The 23029-nt window shown below is 39.5% G+C and overlaps 1 protein-coding gene across 2 annotated transcripts in view; it reads right to left on the reverse strand.

Annotated features, from left to right (window-relative positions):
* The window catches only part of AUTS2 (activator of transcription and developmental regulator AUTS2), a 105938-nt gene extending 90978 nt beyond the window's left edge, over window positions 1-14960 (reverse strand). For both annotated transcript variants that reach the window (XM_040424821.1, XM_040424820.1), the window contains exon 1: window positions 14917-14960. The gene's annotated coding sequence lies outside the window, so the exon portion shown is untranslated. The remainder of the gene's footprint in view (window positions 1-14916) is intronic.
* Between the last annotated feature and the right edge of the window lie 8069 nt (window positions 14961-23029).

Consider the following 23029-nt stretch of genomic DNA (forward strand, 5'->3'; position numbering starts at 1 on the left):
GCACTAATACATTCCTATGGGGAAAAATGCCGGAGCCGGCATTCAGGCAAGTCTTCATTTTTTTTCGCCGGAGATAAAACCGTTACGGTTTTATCTTTTGCCTGATCAGTCAAAATGACTGAACTGAAGACATCCTGATGCATCCTGAACGGATTACTCTCCATTCAGAATGCATGGGGATAAAACTGATCAGTTATTTTCCGGTATAGAGCCCCTGTGACGGAACTCAGTGCCGGAAATGAAAAACGCTAGTGTGAAAGTACTTTAAAATATTAAGTTTAAATCCCCCCTTTCCCAATTTTACATATAAAATATATAAACAATAAATAAATAAACATATTACATAGCCTTTTTAGTCACCTTGTCACCCCAAAAAATAGGATAGGACTGTTCTATTATGGGCCGAATGTTTCATAAAATGCGAAATGCACGTGGCTTTTTTTGGTGTTTTTTTTTTTTTGCACGGTATTGAGTATCACAATACTTTTTTATGGTGACGAAAGCGAATCAAAATTTTGGTTTCAAAACAACCCTACGCCGATCTGATCGGCGTAGCGTTGTCACGATACCAAAATTTTGATTCAGTTTCGATTTGGCGACTAAAAATTTGATTTGGCTCCTAAATCTTTCAGTTCAGGAGCCAATGGCTACTAGGAATTTTTTTTAGTCTGGAGCACTGTTCTGTGTGCCGGGCGCCCGCTGCCCTCCCTCCTCTCGGGGGCGGCAGCCTGCGGCTGTCCTGCCTACATGTGTGCCGTGCGGCGCTCAGGCCAAAGGAGGCGTCACTGACTGTATTTTCGGTTTTAAAAATGTGGCTCTCAAAATAAATTTCAATCGTGGTTTTGGCGAGATTTGGCTCAGTTGAAAAAAAAGGTTGCCCACCACTGGCCTAGAAGATAGGTAATCAGTTAAAAAGTCAAAAAAAAAAAACTTTAATCTCATGGAGATAAGACACCTCTGGCAGTGGCATTCTCCTCTTTCTGTTTAGGACACATGTATGTATGAGGTGGTGAGGATAGATAGCCGTTGACCAAGTGAGTGTTTGGCTATGTATTCCAGACTATAAATACAATAAAAAAAAAAAAAAACATAGGCCCAAGCTACATGGGATTCCTTTGAAACCTGAACTAACATGTTTTTTGTGCCCATAGGGGTGTAAAAATTGTAGACCATACTAGTCAAATCACTCCATAAAGCTTCTTGACTTTTTAGTGGCCTTGTAATAAAACTTCAATAGATGTAAAAACAACCCAAAAGTACTTTGGTAGAAAGATTAAGGCCCACTGGATAACAGAATCCTGGGATTTGCTGAACCCTAATACATGCTGCCATACACATTTAACAACTTTCAGCAGAACAATTGTTTGGCAAACAGCTACCGTATCTCTCCCGGCTCCCTCCTGACCCCTACCCCCCCCCCCCCTCACACACACATGTTCAGTTCAGCCAAATATGTATGTGTACTCAAGGAATAGAGGAAAGAAAGCCTTTGCCAGACACCTCTGTTGGCGGCTTATCTCTCAGGAGAACAAAACAATCAGACAAAAATATTTAGATTCTTCTCTTCTCAGACATGATCGGCCAGGGAAAAGTCAGGAACTCCCCACACATTAGAATTTTGGCCAAACCCACAGTTCTTGGCGGGTTCAGTTGACATTAAACTAATGTGTATGGGTCTTTAAATCATTCCAAAGTATTCAACCAGATAAGGTTGTGGAGGAGGGTAAAGAAAATTATGCAGATTAGGAGCTCCCTATACATACACTTGTTTTGCTTAGTGTTCGGCAATCAGGCAACAAATGTTAAGTTACTTATCTCCATTTCGCCATTACCACTTGTTCATCTCATGCATCAGGCAGAGAATATCTTAAGTATCATCTTGATCTCAGGATGACATTTTGTGTTCTACCTGGCCAGATTCCAAACATACATCAATGGCTTTAGCATGATTAAGGTGATTGACAAAGGCTTATTTCATGACTGTCTGCTTAGGCTTTTATTTTATAGGACGTCAATTACTAAACACATAACTTGACATCCATCAGAAGATGAGCAAATGTATAGTGAGCAATGAAAGAAAATCTAAATTATGGGATTCTTTCACCATAGCCACATAGCCATACAGTATGCTTCTCGAAATAAATATTTCAAGCAATGTATAGAACAATCTTATAAGGCTGTATTCACATTGGCATTAGATTTTGTTCTGGCACATTCCTGCTACTTTTTGCTATTCTTATTGCCAAGTTCTTATGCTTCAGGGTCCAGAAGGACCTCATTATAAGTTAATGGAGGCTGTACATCTGTAATGATATTGTGTTCACTCTGACAGCTCAGTAACCAACAACTTGGGTATTTTTCCCTGTACTTTTTAGGCATGTGTAAATTTATATATATAAATAGCTGAATAAAAAAAAAAAATAGGTCATATAAAAGCTAAGGTTCATTTTAAATGACACAAGCGAGTGGTACCTCCTGAATCACTTGTCAACGTTTTCTAGTGTCCATTTCACAACCGACAAGGCTCTTGACAAGGCTTTCAAGTTCTTCAGTTGATCTCTGGCTACTGTCATCTTGAGAACGATTTCCAGACAGTACAATCTCTATGCTACAAAAACTCAAATCCTCATTTCCGACTCCAGGAAAAGAGAGCACTTCCCATGAATAAGGCACATCCATTTCTCCTATTTCATAATGTTTTTATATAAAGCCAATATGCATGTCTCTAATGCATGGCTGATTACTGCCAGTGAAATATTGTCCCGTATAAAAATATATTTAAATGGCCAAAGCGAGACAGGAACCAACAAAGCAATAACTAATAATAAACATCATACTAATAAGTGACAATTTTAAAATCCCCTGCTATGACTGCTCCTTTAAGGGGGGAAATAAATGTATGTATATACCATGTATAATTTATACACCTTCGCACCTATGTGAACAACTGACTGAAAATGTTTGACATTTCAAAAGGCTTCCTACTCTTCAATTTACTTTGCCATGTATCTTATCTTATTCAAACAATCTAATTGCCACCCAATCTTTCAACGGCACATCATCTTAGCACCTAGCTGACAGGATTGGCATTCACCTGAGGGCCTCATTAGACTATGGCAGTTCAGCGGGACAAAAATACCTCAACAATACCTGCTCAACACCCAGGCTGCTGACTGACAAGCAAATAATTGGGCTAAACAAACCCAAAAGCAAAACGCAGCTGCCAGAAACCAGTGTGTGCTGCAAGTCTTCCACAATAACAGTCAGGGTAGTGACTGGTTCACGTCACTGTAAATCTTTGAACAGCAGAAAGTGGTGACACATAGCAATGACAGCCTTAGAAATGTCATGCTAGTTACTTCAGGGATTGAAGTCTCTTATTCACAGCGGCTTCACGAAAGTGGGGAAATGATGTAGTAAGTCAGCAAAAGCAGCAAATGGTTTAAAATATGGATGCATTCTATTACCAGATCTTTTAATTTTAGGATAAAAGGGCTTCATCCAGAATGTGGAAATTTTTTATAAAAACCTCTTGGACGTGCAAAAAATATAAAAACAGAAAACATCACAATTCTTCTCTGGCCACCAGCTGTGTCAATTGTGTCCCAAATAACATTAAGTGACCTTGCCACCCAATTACAAGGATGTTTCAGCCTTGGTGGCATAGTGTCCCCTGTCATTGGACAACATGATAAGGTGATGTTACTTCACTGTGGCCTAATAAACATAAAGTACCAACAAAGATCGACAACATAATAATTCAGATGGACTGTATTTTTAACAGGTACAAAGGATTTAAAATGTCCTAGGCAACCCCCTTGTATATTGCCATATTAGTCTATGTGGAACAGATCCATAATTCGTCACCCATACACTGCAAGGGGCTCATGCTGTACCTCTGTGTGCCTCCGATTTTTAGGGTATTACTGCATGTGGAGGTTTTTTCTTGTAGACTCAAGTGAAATCCATGCAAAAAACGAGTCTTCATAATGGATGCTATATTATGGAGTTATTTCTTACTAGAACTGTCAAGGAAATAATATGAAGTGGCAAGGAGGAACTGCCCACAGTAGCAGATGGAGTGTCTATGACTTTGCGGTTCTGTGTGTCATTGTACTTGGCATGTGAACAGACTCTAAAACAATCTCTTGTATTAATCAGAGTTTAGGGTTAACATGGTGTCCCTTGAATGCAAGGCCACCTATGACTATAAGGCTGTGTTTACATCACGTTTTTGTCCTACATTTAACATACACATATAACAGATGCCTCAGACGGATGCCATAGTGAGAGATACCACTGCATGAGTACGGCTACATGGTCAGGTTTCTGTATGCAGTTTTGGAAGCCAAAACTAGAAGTAGATTTAAAAAAAAAAACATGAGAAGTCACGTCTGTACTGTATATATGCTCTATTTTTATGATCCACTCCTGATTTTGGCTTCCAAAACTGCATCAAGAAACCTATGTGGCCGTGCCCATGCAGTGGCATCTTTTACCATAGGGATCAATTGTAAAAAGAAAAAAAAACATTTTTTTTTTTGCTGTGCTCTGCAGGATGAAAAAGCAAAGTGTACTATGCCTTTGCTTTCCCTTCCCCAAAAGTACATGTTATACATAGGGCAAAAACATGACATTGGCGCATTACCTTTTACATCCTACAGGTGGAGTCTTGTACCTTACAACTAGTATATAGTATTTTACAATAGCCTTTGGTCTGTGGAGTGCAATATAACTCCACCAACAAATTGAAGCACACAAAATTTTAATTTATATTTATTGATTATTTATTAAGAAAATCCATTAAAATGCATCTGTATATTTAGAACCAAGGGACTCGATGAAAATCAAAATGAATAGTCAAAATGATAATCAAAAAATAGGTTATATAGACTAAAGCAGTGATGTCCAACCTACGGCCCGTGGGCCAAATGCGGCCCGCGAAGCTGTATCATGCGGCCCGCGCAGTAACAGGACTTTATCAGCGCAGGGCGCGCTGCGAACAACACAGGCAGCAAAGCGATGCTGCCTGTGTCTGCAATCTCCCTGCCCAGCGCTGCCTCCTAGCTAATTTATTCACTGCACTTGCCTCTGTGAAATTGAAGAGAAGCGCCGTAATCTCGCACAGGCGCACTGGCAGAGGCATCAAAGTGCGCATGCACAGTCTTCCTGGCCTCTGCTAGTGCGCCTGTGCGAGATTACGGCGCTTCTCTTCAATTATACAGAGGCAAGTGCAGTGAATAAATTAGCTAGGAAGTGACTCTGGGTGGGGAAGAGATCTGTGGATGACACTGAGGGGGATATCTGTGGATGACACTGAGGGGGATATCTGTGGATGACACTTGAGGGGTATATCTGTGGATGACACTTGGGGGGGATCTGTGGATGACACTTGAGGGGGGGGTCTGTGGCTAACACTTGAGGGGGGATCTGTGGCTGACACTTGAGGGGGATCTGTGGCTAACACTTGAGGGGGGATCTGTGGCTGACACTTGAGGGGGGATCTGTGGCTGACACTTGAGGGGGATCTGTGGCTAACACTTGAGGGGGGATCTGTGGCTGGCACTTGAGGGGGGATCTGTGGCTGACACTTGAGGGGGGATCTGTGGCTGACACTTGAGGGGGGATCTGTGGCTGACACTTGAGGGGGGATCTGTGGCTGACACTTGAGGGTGGGATCTGTGGCTGGCACTTGAGGGGGGATCTGTGGCTGACACTTGAGGGGGGATCTGTGGCTGGCACTTGAGGGGGGATCTGTGGCTGAAACTTGAGAGGGGATCTGTGGCAGACACTTGAGGGGGGGATCTGTGGCTGACACTTGAGGGGGGATCTGTGGCTGACACTTGAGGGGGGGATATGTGGCTGACACTTGAGGGGGGGTCTGTTGCTGACACTTGAGGGGGGATCTGTGGCTGACACTTGAGGGGGGGTCTGTGGCTGACACTTGAGGGGGGATCTGTGGCTTACACTTGAGGGGGGATCTAGGGAGGGGTGTGGGGATGTTGGGGTGGGAGGTCCTGGAGGGGTGTTTGGGTGGGAGCTCTGGAAGGGGTGGGAGGTCTGATAGGTATGTGGGGGTGGGAGATCCGAGAGGGGGTGCCCATAATTTTTTTTGCTATGGGGCCCAGTCATTTCTAGCTACGCCCCTGATTGGTAAGATTGGGCGGGCACTGGAGTGATAGAGCGCCCTGCTGTAGGAGAAGCCGGCAGGAGATGAAAGAAGGAGGGGCCAGATCCTGGTGGTGTCGGGCACACGGCGCAAGCATGGCAGTGGAGGATCTGACTGAAGCCTAAAGACCAGACATCAAGGTAGACCTGCAGAAGAAGGTGACAGCACAGTATGTGATATATACATGTGTGTAATGTATGTAGTGCAGTGTGTGATCATCACATACTGCACTACATACATTACACACATGTATACATCACATGCCCCCTCACAGTAATAATGGTCACACATGCCCCCTCACAGTAGTTATGCCCAGATATGTGCCCCCTCACAGTAGTTATGCCCAGATATGTGCCCCCTCACAGTAGTTATGCCCTGATATGTGCCCTCCTCACAGTAGTTATACCCTGATATGTGCCCCCTCAAATTAGTTATGCCCAGATATGTGCCCCCTCACAGTAGTTATGCCAGATATGTGCTCTCTTCACAGTAGTAATGCTCACACGTGCCCCCTCACAGCATTTGCATTTCTTTCTGCCAAAGCTACCTGGTTCCGGCCCGCAAAATTTATACCAAGTCTAGTGCTGCCCTCAGACGAAAAATGGTTGGGCAACACTGGACTAAAGGATAAATGATTATGGCATACAACTGTTAATACAAAATTAAGGAAAGAACATACATAGAAAATGGATGTTAAATAGTTCTACCTGATCTGCAATAGTACATAGTGATGCACTTCTCTGGGGTAGAAGGGGTTATTCACAGATGTATTGAAATGAGTGTAATTAAAAGAGCATTGTTAATCTGTCGCTGTTAATCATCTACATATACTGTATATCTAATACTGTACTTGCAACTAATGCTTTGAATAGCTTCCAATCCAATTATTCTCAACCTATGAACCATGACAAATGCCTTGCAAGCTGTATTCATACCCTATACTATTGTAGTTGTATGTTACCATGTCTCAAGCTGTAACCAAGATGCCGAATATTCAGATGTTCTCCCCCCTGTTAACGGCCAGCCTAAGCTCAATAGGCAAGTCACTCTTGAATGTTCCTCTGGAGCTTGTTTCCAAGGAGACCGTGCCCTCAGAGAATAAGTAACCTGAGCTGTACCAGCCCCCTATTCTCTTTTGACAAGATGTTGACTGTTAGAGAATGCCATATCCCCTGGGATTAATAGCTTACTTAGAGTTGAAAATAGTGGTGCCAAACAAGTCCTCCATAGCTGGCACCCACTTCAACATAAAACAAGAGTGACAATTAATGGATTTACAAAGCTTATGGAAATTATGTCTGGAGCTGCCCGCTTGTCTCCAGTTGAAAGAACTGACTGTGTTTGTTTTAATCTTAGATTTCTGTGCCAATATGTCACTAATTCATGAAACAAATATACTTCCTCGCACTCAACGAATGCAAGCAGCACCAACTGGACCTTCAATATAAAGGCAGTGAAGCTATTGGGCGATAGAGAAATAAACCAAAACAAACCTGATCTAGTTACTTATTTTTGGCCAGTATGCCTAATAAGATATCATAAAGGAAAAATATATTTAACGATAACCTCCAGTCCAAACTGAAAATTCCTATCAAACTATCTAACACCCTGCACTGGAACCTATCAGCTACACTACATCACGATCTAACCCACACTGACTATCTCCCACTAACTATTTGTATTATATATATATATGAGCTAACTAAGTATCTAATGTAATTGAATAAGGAATAGGATCCAGATGAAAGCACAGAGCACAGCAATGTCACTGCTCTCTCTCAGAACTGCACAAAAAAAAAACAGCAGAAAATGTCCGCTGGGGAGTTTCTTATATAGTAAGGGGTAGGCAACTTTCCTATTGGTTGCTAGGGATGTTGCTAAGCTCTGACAAAGACACTGCAGCCTTCTCGTTGGCCCACAAGCAAGAAGGGAGGGTACTGATGAAAATCTAGAATATCCACGTTTACGAATATATAGCACTATATTCTACACCTTTGCAAATTCTCGAGGTGCCGATATTCTCGAAGTGCCCTTCGTTTCTCCATAATAGTTCTATGTTGGATTCAACCATCTCAGACTTCATCATTCAGAGTGCTTTTGTTAAGTCTAAGACACGGCCAACCTTGGCACTTCCATAGGATGGACATATCACCCCCACTATTAGCACTGTGTCCATCTGAGGATAGGGGGATGTAACTCTTACTATGCTACAGTACACTGTATGGAAAAGTCTGAGATGGCAGCCATCATTTTAAAAAATAACAGCAACCAGTTTATAGGAACGGACGCACCATGGGCATCAGGTATGACAATGGCAAACACTTGTAATGTGCTTATTTTGTTGGAGAATCTGGAGTACCAGGAGCAAAACCACACAAATATGGGAATAACGTACAAACTACGTGCAGATTTTGTGCCTGGTTGGATATGTAGTTACATGTGACATGTATGGTCAAATTTTGGACTCTGTCACTTTACTTCAGTGACCTAAGGTCAGTCTGTGATACTGCAGATGAAATGTGGCAGATAAGTGAGAATAGAATTTTCAATAGACTCTTATGTGCACTTCCTGCAATCAGTCAATTAATATATGCACTTAAAACTATTCCCCTTCCAAAAGGGCACTTGAGAACAATTTGTTTGCTCTCCAGCTTGCTATCTTTTAAGCAAAAGTTTGCACTAAGCATTTAAACAGCTCATTCAGGACTTTATTCAACACACCTTATACAAACAGATATTGTATAGAGCTCACTCATCAGTTAATACCGTGTGCGTGTCAAAGTGCATGTATTCCCAGGAACAGCAACAGTAAGAAAAAAACTTCAGGGTTATGCTGATTTATTAAAAAATAAATAAAAAGCCATAGGGAATCTGACCCAAGCATATAAAATGAATTTTAAAAATGATAAAAAAAATACTCATACTTATTTTTACTTACAACCAATAACTAGTGTTGGTCGAGCACCAAAGTGCTCGTGTGCTCGAGTAGAACACTTCCCAAGCACAATGAAAGTCAATAGGAGAACCCGAGCATTAAACCAGGCACCCCCTGCTCTGAAGAGGGGAGGGTGTCTTGACTCTAATTTGGCTTAGGAGTCCCTGTTCTGACTCTCTGTCTGTCTCTCTCTCTCTCTCTCTCTCTCTATATATATATATATATATATATATATAGCTATGACCATATATGGAGTCAGTGCTTGGGGACACCCAGTGTATTTAAATATAATTTAGCCTCTATTTCTAAAAAGTTTCTGGCAGGATTCAAACTCACTACCTTCTACATTACAGCCAAGAATCTTAACCACTACACTATAGAGATGCATGACCAGTTACTTAAAAAAAAAAAAAATATGAGACTTCTGCTATATAGGAATGCTTACTACTAGTAAGTATTCCTATACAGCAGAAGTCTCTCTTTTTTTTTTTTAAGCAACTGGCCATGCAGCTCTATAGTGTAGTGGTTAACATTATGGGCTTCCTCTCTGTGAAGCTGCAGCATTTTGCAGGACTGCAAGATGCCTGCCACATAAAAATAAACAATAAGTAAAAGAATCTTGATACCGGGCTCTGTCAGTTTTAGCTGCAATGTGAATAAGCCCCCCTCACACCCTCCGTATTGACTAAGCTGTGGGATGTCTTAGGTCCTTTTGGGATGTGTCTGGAGTTTTTATGCAGGCACAGGTCATTCAGAGTGTCTTGAACCTGGAGCCGCGCCATGCGTTTCCGATAGAGTCGCTATCCTTCGTCAGCGTGTAGTGGTATCTGTAGTCACAGTAGTGACTTCACTCCTGTTCTGTACGAATGTGAACCACGAGATTGAACTAAAAGAGCCACGCTGCCAGCCGGGGCCCGCCTCCACGTTCAAGACACTCTGACCTGACCTGTACCTGCAAAAAAACTCCAGACACATCCCAAAAGGACCTAAGATTTGGGAAAAAACATCTAGAGTAAAGGTAACTCAGATTTATGACATCCCACAGCTTAGTCCGTACGGAGGGTGTGAGGGGGCTTATTGACATTGCAGCTAAAACTGACAGATAGAGCGCAGTATCATGATTATTTTACTTAATATATATATATATTTTTATTTTATTTTCTTACAATTAATATTAAATATATAAATTTTATTTAGCCTCTATTTCTGAAAAGTTTCTGACGGTATTCAAACTCACAACCTTCTACATTTCAGCCCAGAATGTTAATCACTGCATTGCCAGTTACAAAAAAATAAAAATGAAACTTCTGCTATATAAGAAGTCAATTTTATTTAATTTTTATTTATTTTTTTTAAACCAATTTGCCATGCAGCTCTGTAGTGTAGTGGTTAACATGCTTGGCTGTAATGTAGAAGGTTGTGAGTTCAAATCCCACCAGAAACTTTTCAGAAATAGCGGCTAAATTTGATTTAAATACACTGACTCAAGCACATCGATATTCGGCCGAGCATAGTGATGCTCGAGCTGAACTGGTGTTCAGCAAAGCATGCTCACCCAACACTACCAATGACTCAATATAAATTCTGCTCCTATTTAGTGTTCCTACGCATTTTGGACTTACAGATGTATTAAATATACATGTTATATTGTATGGTCCAATATTTAATTCCACATAAATGATACTCTGGTAATGTATCAATTTTGCAGAGAATTCAGCAAGTGCATAGGTTGTTAACATTCTCGCCAACTGACCTGCAGGGCAAGAGGATAATTTCTATAAAAGAGGTCAGAATAGTCTGGCATTTGAATCTAACACCTTGTCATGTCACCATCCCTATCTGACCTAACCCTGTCCTATTATGCTTGGACCCTGCTCTTGAAAGGACAATGTTGTATTTATCAAACAGCAAATACAATTACCCTTCATTAAGTTGACGACCTAAGCAGCAAAATCTATTTGTCTAGGATAATGGAGAAAAATGGAAAGAGGACAGAAGTCTTGTGTAAACAGGCGAACAATACAGCTTTATCTTATCTGAAGAACGTATTGCTGCTTGTCTGTAACTGTGTGCTTTACTGCCAAAATAAAATAAATTGAATCAGCTCACACATGATAGCATGTTCTTTCCTAAGTCATACTAATTGCCTGGCTAATTGATGTTTGTTGAACTTTCTCCATTTCATTGAGTGATTAGGTACAAAGCTAACAGTTGACATCTGTAGGCGCTTAACTGGCGTCTGTAATTACTGTTAATGTTAAATAATTGTTAGTTAATTGGAATGGTAACTGGCTGAATGGAATCCAGATTGTGAAGCAACAAAAAGAAAACCTATTCAAATAAACATACATCTTCCACAAAATAATTTTACTATAGGTCTGATAAACTGCCATCAGCCACCATATTGAAGAGTGAACTCCACGGATGCATGTTAGCACATGCATAGTAAGGTTAAAAGAAAGATGCATACCAATAAGTTCATCCTATGCTAGATCCAAGCAGTTTTGTTGATCCAGAGGTACATTAAAGGTGCCCATACACCATCTATAGCTGTTAGCCAAAGGCTCATTTGGCAGATAGCTATTCATCCTGACCCCCAATAAACATGCACATTTGGCTCTGGTTTTGGCTTATCTCCCTTGAGAACAAAAGGATCAGGGATTGAAGTTCAAAATGCTTAATCCATCCAACCTCATCTGTCATGGAGAGTCAGCACTCCACCATACACATAAGAAGGTTAGCTGGGTGCGGCAAGCTTTGCCATTTTGGGTATGGGCACCATAAACCAAACCCTTATGGTAAGGTAGCTGCCAATTCATCCTTGCCTTTGGAGCATAGAAAATCACTCCAGACCAGAAGAACAGCAAAGGAAAGTCATAGATTGAATGCCAATCACATGATAATATCAATGCTATCACTGGACATAAAAAAAGACCAAACCCATTTCAACCCAAAACCTCACTCAACTACTACTTCCAGTGGGAGAGAAGCCTTATCTGACCAGATTGTCTACCCTTTTCTGTGTTGATAACAAGCAATGCTTAGCTGTCCCTTATTTTAGACTTGCTGTTTAAAAGATCATTTGACTACTAAACAGCTTGATTTTCGACATACACGTACAGGTGTATTGCCAAGCTCAGATGTTGTTTTGTGACAGCAAAACCATTCATATTACAACAAAGACCCTGCGGATCAGAAGCCTTATTCTTTACTTTGCAATCACATTTTTCAAGAAACTCAGATATAAAGGTCTTGTGTCTGCTGTCGATTTAGACATTATCATATGAACTCTAGATAAATTTCTCACATACCTTCACATAATTCTTTTTCTCCAACTCGCCCAATTTTAATCACATTTTTAATACACCTTCAGTCTTTTCCCATCCATATAACAGTATCATAATTTAGATGCAAGAATTACACTTTTTAAAAAATATCTAAAAACTAATTTTATTGTAAGTTTTATGTTGAAATCCTTATGAATTGTAAGACATTTTGAAATACAGGCTATATGTTCCTATACAAAAAAATGATGTCTACTCAGTGTCAAAGCTAGGCTTGGGTACACATAGGTTAAAAATTCAGTTTGCTGCCCTAGCTTTATCTGTGCTTTACAGCCCAATCAGTAACTAGGCCAAAAGTTCCACCAGCTCTTCCTCTTAGATGCACCCCTTTAACCACTACACATTTTTTAAGCATGGACATAATATTTATCTCTAACAAACAATAAATACAACTCCCAGAGATAAGTGATACAATGAAATAAATCCAATCACCAAATTTTAATTCATATTCATCAAATTGGGTCGAGGATTTTGTAAATATTGTCCTATAACAAACTATCAAACATAACCAATTAATAACAATTAACACAATGATTCTTTTAGTAACCATACCTAAACAAGTATAGAAGAACCTCTATTGTAGATGTTTACACCATATGGATTGTTGTCTACAAGATGTTGAGAAATGCTGATACAGCAATTATCTAGTCTACAGATTCTCTGGGATTAAAGAGTGTTAAACTGCTAATCTAGGAAATCTCATTAATCATACATAATGTATTGTTCTAATTGGATATCGATGTCTAAATCCCATTTACAAACCTTGTACAATCAGACTGCTGTGTGAATTGGGGCTTTTAAGAATGCAGATATGGTTCAGAGAGGAGAAAATTGACCTTTCTTTCAGCGTTTTCTTTGCTCTTGGCAAGTAACACTACATAATGTGTAAAGGAGCCCTGACTTTTAAACACAGGAGGACCTGCTTTGTTTAAGAATTGAAACATGATGTTCATCAAACTGACAGCTTCTTGACAGCCTTGTCAGCCACCTATCCACCCAATCACTAAACATATCACAGCCAAAACCTCACTAGACTCTCACACACCAGAGGTCTTGCACCTGTTTTTAGCTCCTATTGACATTATCCAAGAACTAAGAATCCTCTTTCAGGTTGAGTTATACTTGATGTTTAGAAAACTAATTCCCCCCGAAAAACAACAAAAGGCCTCAACTTAGGCTTTTTTTACTCCATCCTTGAAAATAAATACCAGTCGGCCTAGTTTTCTGAGCATCTGGGTTATGTATTGAGCCTTGGCTTAATTCATAGTACCAGCATGAATTAGCATATGGCAAGAAGGGGGAGACTCGTGAAGGGAGAAGAATGGGTCCATTTTGATGGAAATAGAGGCCAAAAGAATAATCTACCATCCACTAAAAAGCCTATTTGTGTATGGATTCCCAAGCAAAGCCCAGAAGAGCTGATGTTGATTTTAGAATACACAAAGAGGCTTTAATCCTTTCAAGGGAACTAAATCACAACAGAAGAGACCCTCACAAGAAATTCTTGCTGTCAAGGATGCTTATTCAAAACCAAATAGCCACAAATCAAACCCTGTAAGTAAACACAAACAGAAAAATGGGAAATGTGGTCGAGAGAATAAAAGGGAAGAGAGAGGAAAGGGACAAGGAATCCTCTTGATCAACCATGCCTCATTCTTGGTGAAGTGGGCTCTTCACCCCAGAAACAAACTATCAGGTAGGAATGTTGATGGACTCGGCCACAGCCTCTTCTTCTGGCCTTGTCCTCACAAGTTCACATTTACTAAAGAACCATGCTGTAATTATACATGTAATAGTCATTCTAATAACTATATTGTGTGAAATTATATTACATTCTTCTGTTATTCCACATTATACTGTTATATTGCCCTGGTACTCTTTACACAGAAGACCAGTTCTTAGCAGTATGTAGTCTAGTAGATGCTAAATAGCCCCAAATAACATATATGATTACAAATACATCTAAAGTGGAAAACACATTAAAAGGTATAAAAATAAGAATTTATGTTTGATGTACAAAGCAAGAGCTTCTAAGTTGCATTATACAAGTCCGTTTTCAAGAGCAGACACAAGCACAGATCTTTTACTGTAATATTCTTCACAGAATACTTCACTGCGCCACAATTTACCGCTCCATATTATGCAGAAAATTCTGTAGGGATAATATCTTAGATTCTTTGGATTATTCCCAATGTAAGGTCTGGGCCCTAATTTGATCACATGGCAGAAATATCAGTTTAGGATGAATGCATTAGTAATGTCTCTTAAGATCTATCGTTCCCCTATGGCCCTGATCTGGCAAGTCATAATAAAGGTGGCTGCAATTCCTTGTACAAGCCGGACTGCAGGCTAATGTTTTCTTATGACCCTCTGACATTTTATTACCTTCACAATTAACACTTCATCCAATCCAGACAAACTGAGGCCAAAGAAGATACGTAATGATAGAAAATATATGACAAACTTACCATTATTTGTGACGGCACTAAAGAATTTCTCAGAGCTGGCATCCGAAACCTAAAATATAAATCAGATTTAGTCATTTGCTTTCTTGGACAAATTGCAACATTTGCAAAGCATAGTAATGATTTTACTTCAATATTGTGCACACTCCGGAGATGAACATCACCCCTCGGGAAGGCAACACAATCAATTTCTATATAAGTATAGATATTTGGTGGAACAATGCGGGAATAAAGAAACTGAAGTTGCAATAGCAAATGCATTTCCACTAGATGGTGCTATTTAGCTATATATTTCATAAAGCAATTTTATTCCACATAGGCCAAATGATGCTGTTTCCATCCTCATGCACTTTCTTGATGGGCTGTGTTACCAAATGTGATACAGCTCAAGTAGTGCAGTGGCATTGTGGTCTCATAGACACATTATTTTTAATCGCTCTGTGTCTCTTGGCTCAGCACATTGCTGATAGAGTGGGGTGTTTATAAACCTACATTGGTTATGCCAAATATTATTGTGTATGAGTGTGGCTAAATCCACTACAAGACAAAGATTACATGGCACACATATACTATAATATAGTAGCATTTTTTAGAATATATATATATATATATATATATATATAGTGAGAATACGTATTAAAAGTCACATAAGCTTGGATGCCTTTTTACTTTTTTGAGGGGTGTCTTTCATTTATATCATACATGCATATTGCACCGTAGGTACTGTATGATGTTTTTTTTTACTTGTTATCCATTGGGAATAATGCTCTTATAAATATTCTATGCATTTGCATGTTTCATAACTGCATGTAATTCCTATTTTATGTGTTTCAATAAAAAAGCAAATAAGCTAAAAAATTTGTGGTCTTAAAACGTCACAATATACTGAGGCGACATCCTTTCACAACTGCGAATGATGGCCGACATCATCAGCAGTATTGACTTGCTCTGATCTCCTGAAGGTCAAAGGTCAATGACCTGACCACAAACAGTGCAGGATAAGGCTGCCAACAAGGTGCTGAAAATGCTATGTATGGTGCTGCATGCCAGGACGAACTTGAGTGAAGGAGAAGAACAAGACTGAAACAGTTTTTTGTATATGGATCCTACAAAATGTTTAATTTTACCTAACATTTTGTTAATATTATAATGTATACAGCCTTAAAATTTATCAGAAGTAATGTAAATGGGATATTAGGAATAACATTAATTCATATCTAGAATCTATACCTGTGCTTTATATAGTAGCATGATATCTATTGGTAAATATGCATACTGAATGTGTAATAAAGAGGCTAAGCAAATATTTGGGTTGGTAAAATTGTGTATATAGATTTCTTGCCAAGATTAGCACAATATTAAGTTTGCTAATAAAAAAAATATAGTCACACATTCACATTAAATACAAAGTGACTATTCATAATTACACAATGCAGTTACTTTATAGTAAGTCACCACATTATATATATATATGTATATATATATATACATACATACAATATTCTGAATACATTCTACACTGGATATAGCTGACATTCTTGTAATCATTTGACTTATTTAAATAATATTGGAGATGGTAGATAGATAGATAGATAGATAGATAGATAGATAGATAGATAGGAGAGATAGATGTGAGAGATAGATAGACAGGTGGAGGGGTTCTGTTAAACAACGGAAATACATTTCAAGCAAATTCTTTCTTAAAGTAATTCTGTAATTTAGGCCCAGGATAAATGAATATAATGGAGGAAGAAACTATAACCGACCTAGAAAACGGGTAATTTTTATGTTTATTTTTTTATCTAGATTTCATTTTAAAGTAAACTTCAAACAAACTCTACCACTCAAATAGGTCATGGAAAGAAAAATGACAAAACGTGACATAATAATCATATTTTATTTGATGAATTGTGCAACGGGAGTGTAATCTTTTCTATGTAGTATTATCATATTCCTATTTTTTAGTCAATAAATGTCACAGGATCAACATTCAGGGATTGGCACCTATAGAGCCAACATTCAAGCCTTTGGAATTTATAACTCTATAACTTTCTTCAACCTTTATTACTGTTAACTAAATAAATATGCATCTTTTCCCTGAGCGTTGGTGGAATATTATATCTAGGAATATTATATTAATGTTATATCTATTAATTTTAAGTACTTAGGAAAACCGTCTCACATCGCACATTATATCATAGTATACATTATATTATGTTATATACATTTGTACATTATATATCCACAATTGTAATGTTTTTTAAACATTTTCTATATAACAACTAAGACTTAAAAAACAAACATTTTCTGGATATTACAGTTTTTTCAATGTTGAGCTCTCAGTCTGCAGCCCATGCAAATTGCAGTTGTTGAACTGATTGTGACTATTCTTCCACTGTCAGTTGATATTAATGACTACATTGACAATCTCAAATTCATATAGCCAAAATGAGACTCCTTAACACAATCAGGGAATAGAGTAACCTCATTTTATTCACTATTGTTCTTATAGAACTTTTCATCATGATCATAATAAGCGGAAAAAAGACGATTGTTTTACGGTGACATATAATAAATGGAAGGCGACTTGTTATCCTTTATAAATTGCCGTTCTTATTGAAACACATCAGCACAGACAGGGACTGCTTGTATATTCATATGTTAGAGTGTTATTCCATGTCCTCATTGTTGGCAGATACATAATTAATAGCAAGCACTGACCTTCTATGACCTAAAAAGCACACCGCACAGGTACATGTACATCATGTCTACATCATATATTTGCATGCATATGAGGGTCCAGTACAATGTCAATCACTGTATTACCTATGTATTAAGTTCTTTGTTAGGCAATGGTGTACAATATGTTGCCACTTTTAGGACAAAAGATAGCAACAGTATCCACAGAGGCAGTCTTTTTTTTGGGTGAATAGGTATATATAGATATAATAAATACATATAGATATAATATATAAATCCACAGTATAAGAAAAGCCTTGTCTTCCATAGAATTGTCATAGGAGAGCCGAGAAGAGGAGAGCTTGTGCTGATATAAATAGCTGGCTGAGGGCAGAGGAGTGGGAGATGTTAAGGAGGGCAGTCAGGGATACAGGGGGCAGCTGCTTAGCTACATTCTGCCTTCCCTGCCCAGTTGGGACTTAGATCAAAGCAATCTTTCCAACATATTGTTTTCCGGGAAGTAAGCTTCAATGGAAAACACAAAAGGACGTGGCAGGGAAACACAAAAATGAAACAAATGATAAATAAAAGAATAAAAAGAATATAAATAGTAAACAAGACAATACACATTCTAGCCAGTCAATGGCATATGTCAAAGTGGAAACATATACAACTGGTACTTGCCGCCATACATTGTGTGGTTTCTTTTCCTACACTATGGCTTGTACATCTAGAAATATTCACACACATAGGGTAACTACATCTTCTTTCTTCTCTACCTAGCTCCTACGTTAAGAGATAAGGAATGGTCTCTGAATGAATGACATTTCTTATCACATTTCATTCATTTTCGGGACACCCTCTAAATCCAGTAAGGTGCCACCAGCTCTCATGTAGGGGCAACCAGCTCTCATCTTGGAAGTAAACAATAGCAACAAGCCAACATGACAATCACAAGCTATGGGAGCAGTAAGTGTGATGGAGAGGACACTGGCATAGAATGACTGATACGGTACCTGGAGAGTGATTCATCCACTGACTGGGATCCAGATGGGACTTTAGATTCGCTCTCCACGTAAACAATACACTATTTTACCTTGGCAGTAATAATCCACGTGAGAAGGATCCTTTGTAGCCATTAAAGATACATCCAGAAATCCAGGGCAGGGTGAGGATGTGTGTGTGTGTATATATATATACATATATATATAGTATCTATTTATGTAGATAAAGTAACAGTGATGATGAGCTCCAGATCCTGGGTGCTGCCCGCACCGCACGTCTAAGGGTTAATGATACACACAGAGGAGAATCACAGCAGCTGCAGCAGCAGCAGGACAAAGGAAGCAGCCATGTGCCCGCCAGCTCCTGATCCCCCTTCAGCAGACAGACAGCAGCAGCAGCAGCAGCAGCTTCCCCTCCCTCCCTCCTTCCCCTGCCTGCTGCTCCTCCTCCGACTCACACTGCTGATCCCTCACCCTGCAGCTCCTCACAATCCTGGGACACCCCCTGTGAGGGAGAGCAGCTCCTCCAGCGCCCAGCGCAGTGCTCTAAGTGAGGGCATCAAGTGAATTCCATTGGAATAGATCCTTCCAGGGCAAAAATCCCTTCAGGTTGCTGCTGTTATTATAAAGAACTAGATATATTCCCTTTATTAGGTGCAATCCTCCAGTCATTCAGTGGGTAGCCAGGAGTCCTCCTCTTCTTCTGGTGGTAGTCCTGTCTGCTCACTGGCACATAGATAGATCCTTGCTCAGCTCCAGCAGTCACACTAGGCTCTTTCTATGTGTGTGTCTCTCTGTATTTCCAGGCTGAATACAAGTGCTTATTCATAGACTGCATTCCAGAGCTGGGGACATCCCACAGGCTGGGCCTGCCCCTCCTCTGACTTCCTCCATCAACCTGACAATCACTGAGCCACCTTCTCTATGCTGCTTTCACATCTCCTCACCCTACAGCATGATGCCTTTCTGCTGCTGCTGCTGCAGCGATCTCACATTTCAACTTTTCATAGGGTTATTGTAGGATTAGGAATTGTGCCCTTGTTTTACCTGTGCGGGGTATCCCTCAATCATCTTGTTATAAAGAGGTAGTAGAATGGATTCTGGTGTATTTGCATCAGCACGAGTCAATGGGCACCTTATAAATATGCGCTCTTTTGTATGTAAGCCAGGTAACTGCACTGACCAGGCTGAAGGCTGAAAAATGAACAGCGATGTTCCCTCTACGCTGCACACTCTGGTAAGGTTAGGGTTAAAAATCCAAAACCCTGGTGACTAGGAAAGCAGTTGTTCAAGGAGCCCTGTGCATGAGATTGCTCCTTTAACCCTTTCATGGCCAGAGCACACAGTATACAGGGAACATTTCACCAGCAGAATATTCACCTAGTCATGCTTTAATCTCGTAGAGACAAAATATTTGAGTATAAGATGGCGGAATTGAGACGCTAGCTTAACAATTCCCTGGGAATGGGGCTAAATCAGTGGGGAAGAGAATCTCACTTTACCAGATCTCTTCTGTTTGGCAATTATGGTGTTAAATGCACCAGCCTGAAGACTGAAGGCCCCATTACGGCTTTTTAACTATATCCTTTCCAGCATTGGATCTCTTTTCACCACATTCAAGTTTTGCAGAGGATCAGTACAAGTCCTATGCTGGAGAATCCATGGAGAAGAGGACTGTTTACTCCGTCATCCCTGTCTCCCCATTATTTAAATAAAGTAACCTATTATAATGAATAGGTATGTGATCCTCCACATATATGTTGCATGGTTGTATGGGATTTTAGCTACTGTATTTGAAAATATTTGAATAGTAGCAAGGCCGATTATTGATGTGAGCTGAGCACTGGGCATGAAAGAAATTGTTAGGAGAATGAACTGCCTGCCACATTAGCTTAAAATGGAAGCTGCTTTACTAATATATTCATTCAGACAGCATTGAAAGGAGGGAGACTCTTTGTATGCTGTGCACTACTGCAGTGTTATAACGGTATCGGGAAGATTCATTAAAGCGGGTTTTACCGTCTCAGCAAGTGATGACATATCACAGCAGTATATCATTGCTAGTTAATTGGTAGGGGTCCCTGTGGTCAAAGGGACTAAGATGTGGGTATAAGGTTGATGCTTTACAGATAACTGCAACTCAACCCTGTTCAAGTTAATGGAAATGGGTTGCAGTACATGGATGAAAGTGGTGCTGTATAGGAAAAATTCTGAAACATGGACGATGCGCCACATGGACGATGCACCTCTTTTCCTAGCTATTCCCACCTATCAATCAGCAAGTGACAGCATAGCCATAATTTGCCAAACCAAGTTTGGTAAATCATATATATTCATATTGGAGATGAGCAAATTGATTCTATAAAATCAAAGTTCAACCAAATTTTTATTTTTTGAAAATTTGGATTCGTGAGAATGAGAATTTCTTCTGAAAAACTTTGGGTGAATCTAGCTTCCATGGAAGAGTGGAGGGATAGAGAGAGATGAGAGAGAAACTAGGGGTATAAAAATAACAAAGTGTTATCCTCAGCAACCAATAACAATTTTCTGTTTGGTTTAGAAAATGAGAGCTGAACTGTGATTGGTAGCTGTGGGTACCACAGTTTGTATCCTTGAGCAAAATCTATAATACAACCCCAAATCCAAAAAGTTGGGATGTTGTGTAAAAAGGTAATAAATATAAAGAAAAACAGAATGCAATGACATGCAAATCTCATAGACCCATATCTTATTCACAATAGAACATAGAACACATATCAGATGGTGAAAGACATTTTAAGATTTCATGGAAAAAATTAAGTCATTGAACTTAATGGCAGCAATGCATATCAAAAAAGGACAATGATTCTGTACTCAAAATCACTGATTGGGCTCAGGAGCATTTCCAGAAACCATTGTCAAATAGCAAAATGGAAAACTGTTTTGTGACAGGATGAATCAAAATTTGAAATTCTTCTTGGAAACCATAGAGGCCGACTCAAGAGGAGAGGGACCATCTAGCTTGTTATCAGCACACAGTTCAAAAGCCTGCATTTCTGATAGTATGGGGTTACATTAGTGCCTATGGTATGGTCAGCTTACTAATCTGGCAAAGTACTATCAATGCTTAGATTTTAGAAAAACATGTGCCTTCATCCAGACAATGTCTCTTTCTGGAAAGGCCTTGCATATTTCCAAAAAGACAATGCTAAACCACATACTGCATCCATGATAGCATGGCTAAACAGTAAAAAAAAAATAGAAAAAGCTTAGAAACTGCAATTTTCAGGGCAGGTTAATTTGTCAATGCACCAGTATGTCCACCTTTGCAGCAACATCTTTTTATTATTCTGGTGCCACCAGATTGAAAAATAAAGAAACATTGCAATTTGCAAAAAAGTCTTCATTACACATGTGTCTACAGCTCTTATTCAGAAGTCCTGTGTAGTTTAATTTTGACCTTCTATACTCCTTTTCATTTGTCTTCTACTCTGGCTCATGGAGAAGGTCTTGAGCAGATAGGGCATATAGGCAGGGGTCACCTTTATGAGATAACCCCTACAATATAAATTACAATATAACTGAAATTCAGTTCAGAATTTAAGCTCCTGCTCCAGCCAGGAACAAACGAGGAACTAAAAGTCGCCCTGGAGAAAAAAACTCTAAATGGACCCATATTGTAGGGTCCAAATTGACAGAAGGCATGGAAACATAAGTAGGAGAGGCCATCAATACCTGAATGCAGCACAAAATACCACCCCAACAGAATGAAATGGCACGGTACAGCATAAAATACTGCTGCCCCCGCCGCAGTATTCTACTGTATCACTGTTCTGAGAATGGCAATGTAGTTGAATACAGAAGGGGACCTATAACCGCCAGAAAGGTGCATAAGTTTCTGATGCTTGTAGCATTAACCCCTTAAGTCCCAGAACCATTTTCGTTTTTTGCATCTTAATTTTTTTTCTCCCCACGTTCCAATAGCCGTAACATTTTTAATTTTCCATTCATACAGCCATATGAGGGCTTATTTTTTGCAAGATAAGTTGTATATTTTAATGGCACCATTTAATTTACTTGTAAAATACTTGTGGCTGAAGAGGTTAATTAATTTTGGCACCCCAAAATTTTCCTGTAGGGCCTGTCGCTCCTGCAGTCTAGCAGGAGCAGGTTGGGTCCCTGGCTGTGAGTGATAGAAGCAGTTTGTTATGAAGTGAATAATGAAAGTGGATATGCAGCTTCTTCTATTGGACCTAGCAATCAGGTGATTGCCGTGTATCTTGTGTATAGCAGAGCTGCAATGTCTTAGCAGACCCTGATCAGCCCTGCTTGTGTACTATGACCCTACAGGGGGCTGTTTTCCACTATAACTGGGTCTTCTTTGGATGCCCCAGTAACAGTAGTAAAGTTAAAAAAAAAATTGTGTCTTTTGATGATGTCTCTTGGGGGACATA

This window comes from Bufo bufo, chromosome 3 (genome assembly GCF_905171765.1).
Source record: "Bufo bufo chromosome 3, aBufBuf1.1, whole genome shotgun sequence".
NCBI lineage: Eukaryota > Metazoa > Chordata > Amphibia > Anura > Bufonidae > Bufo > Bufo bufo.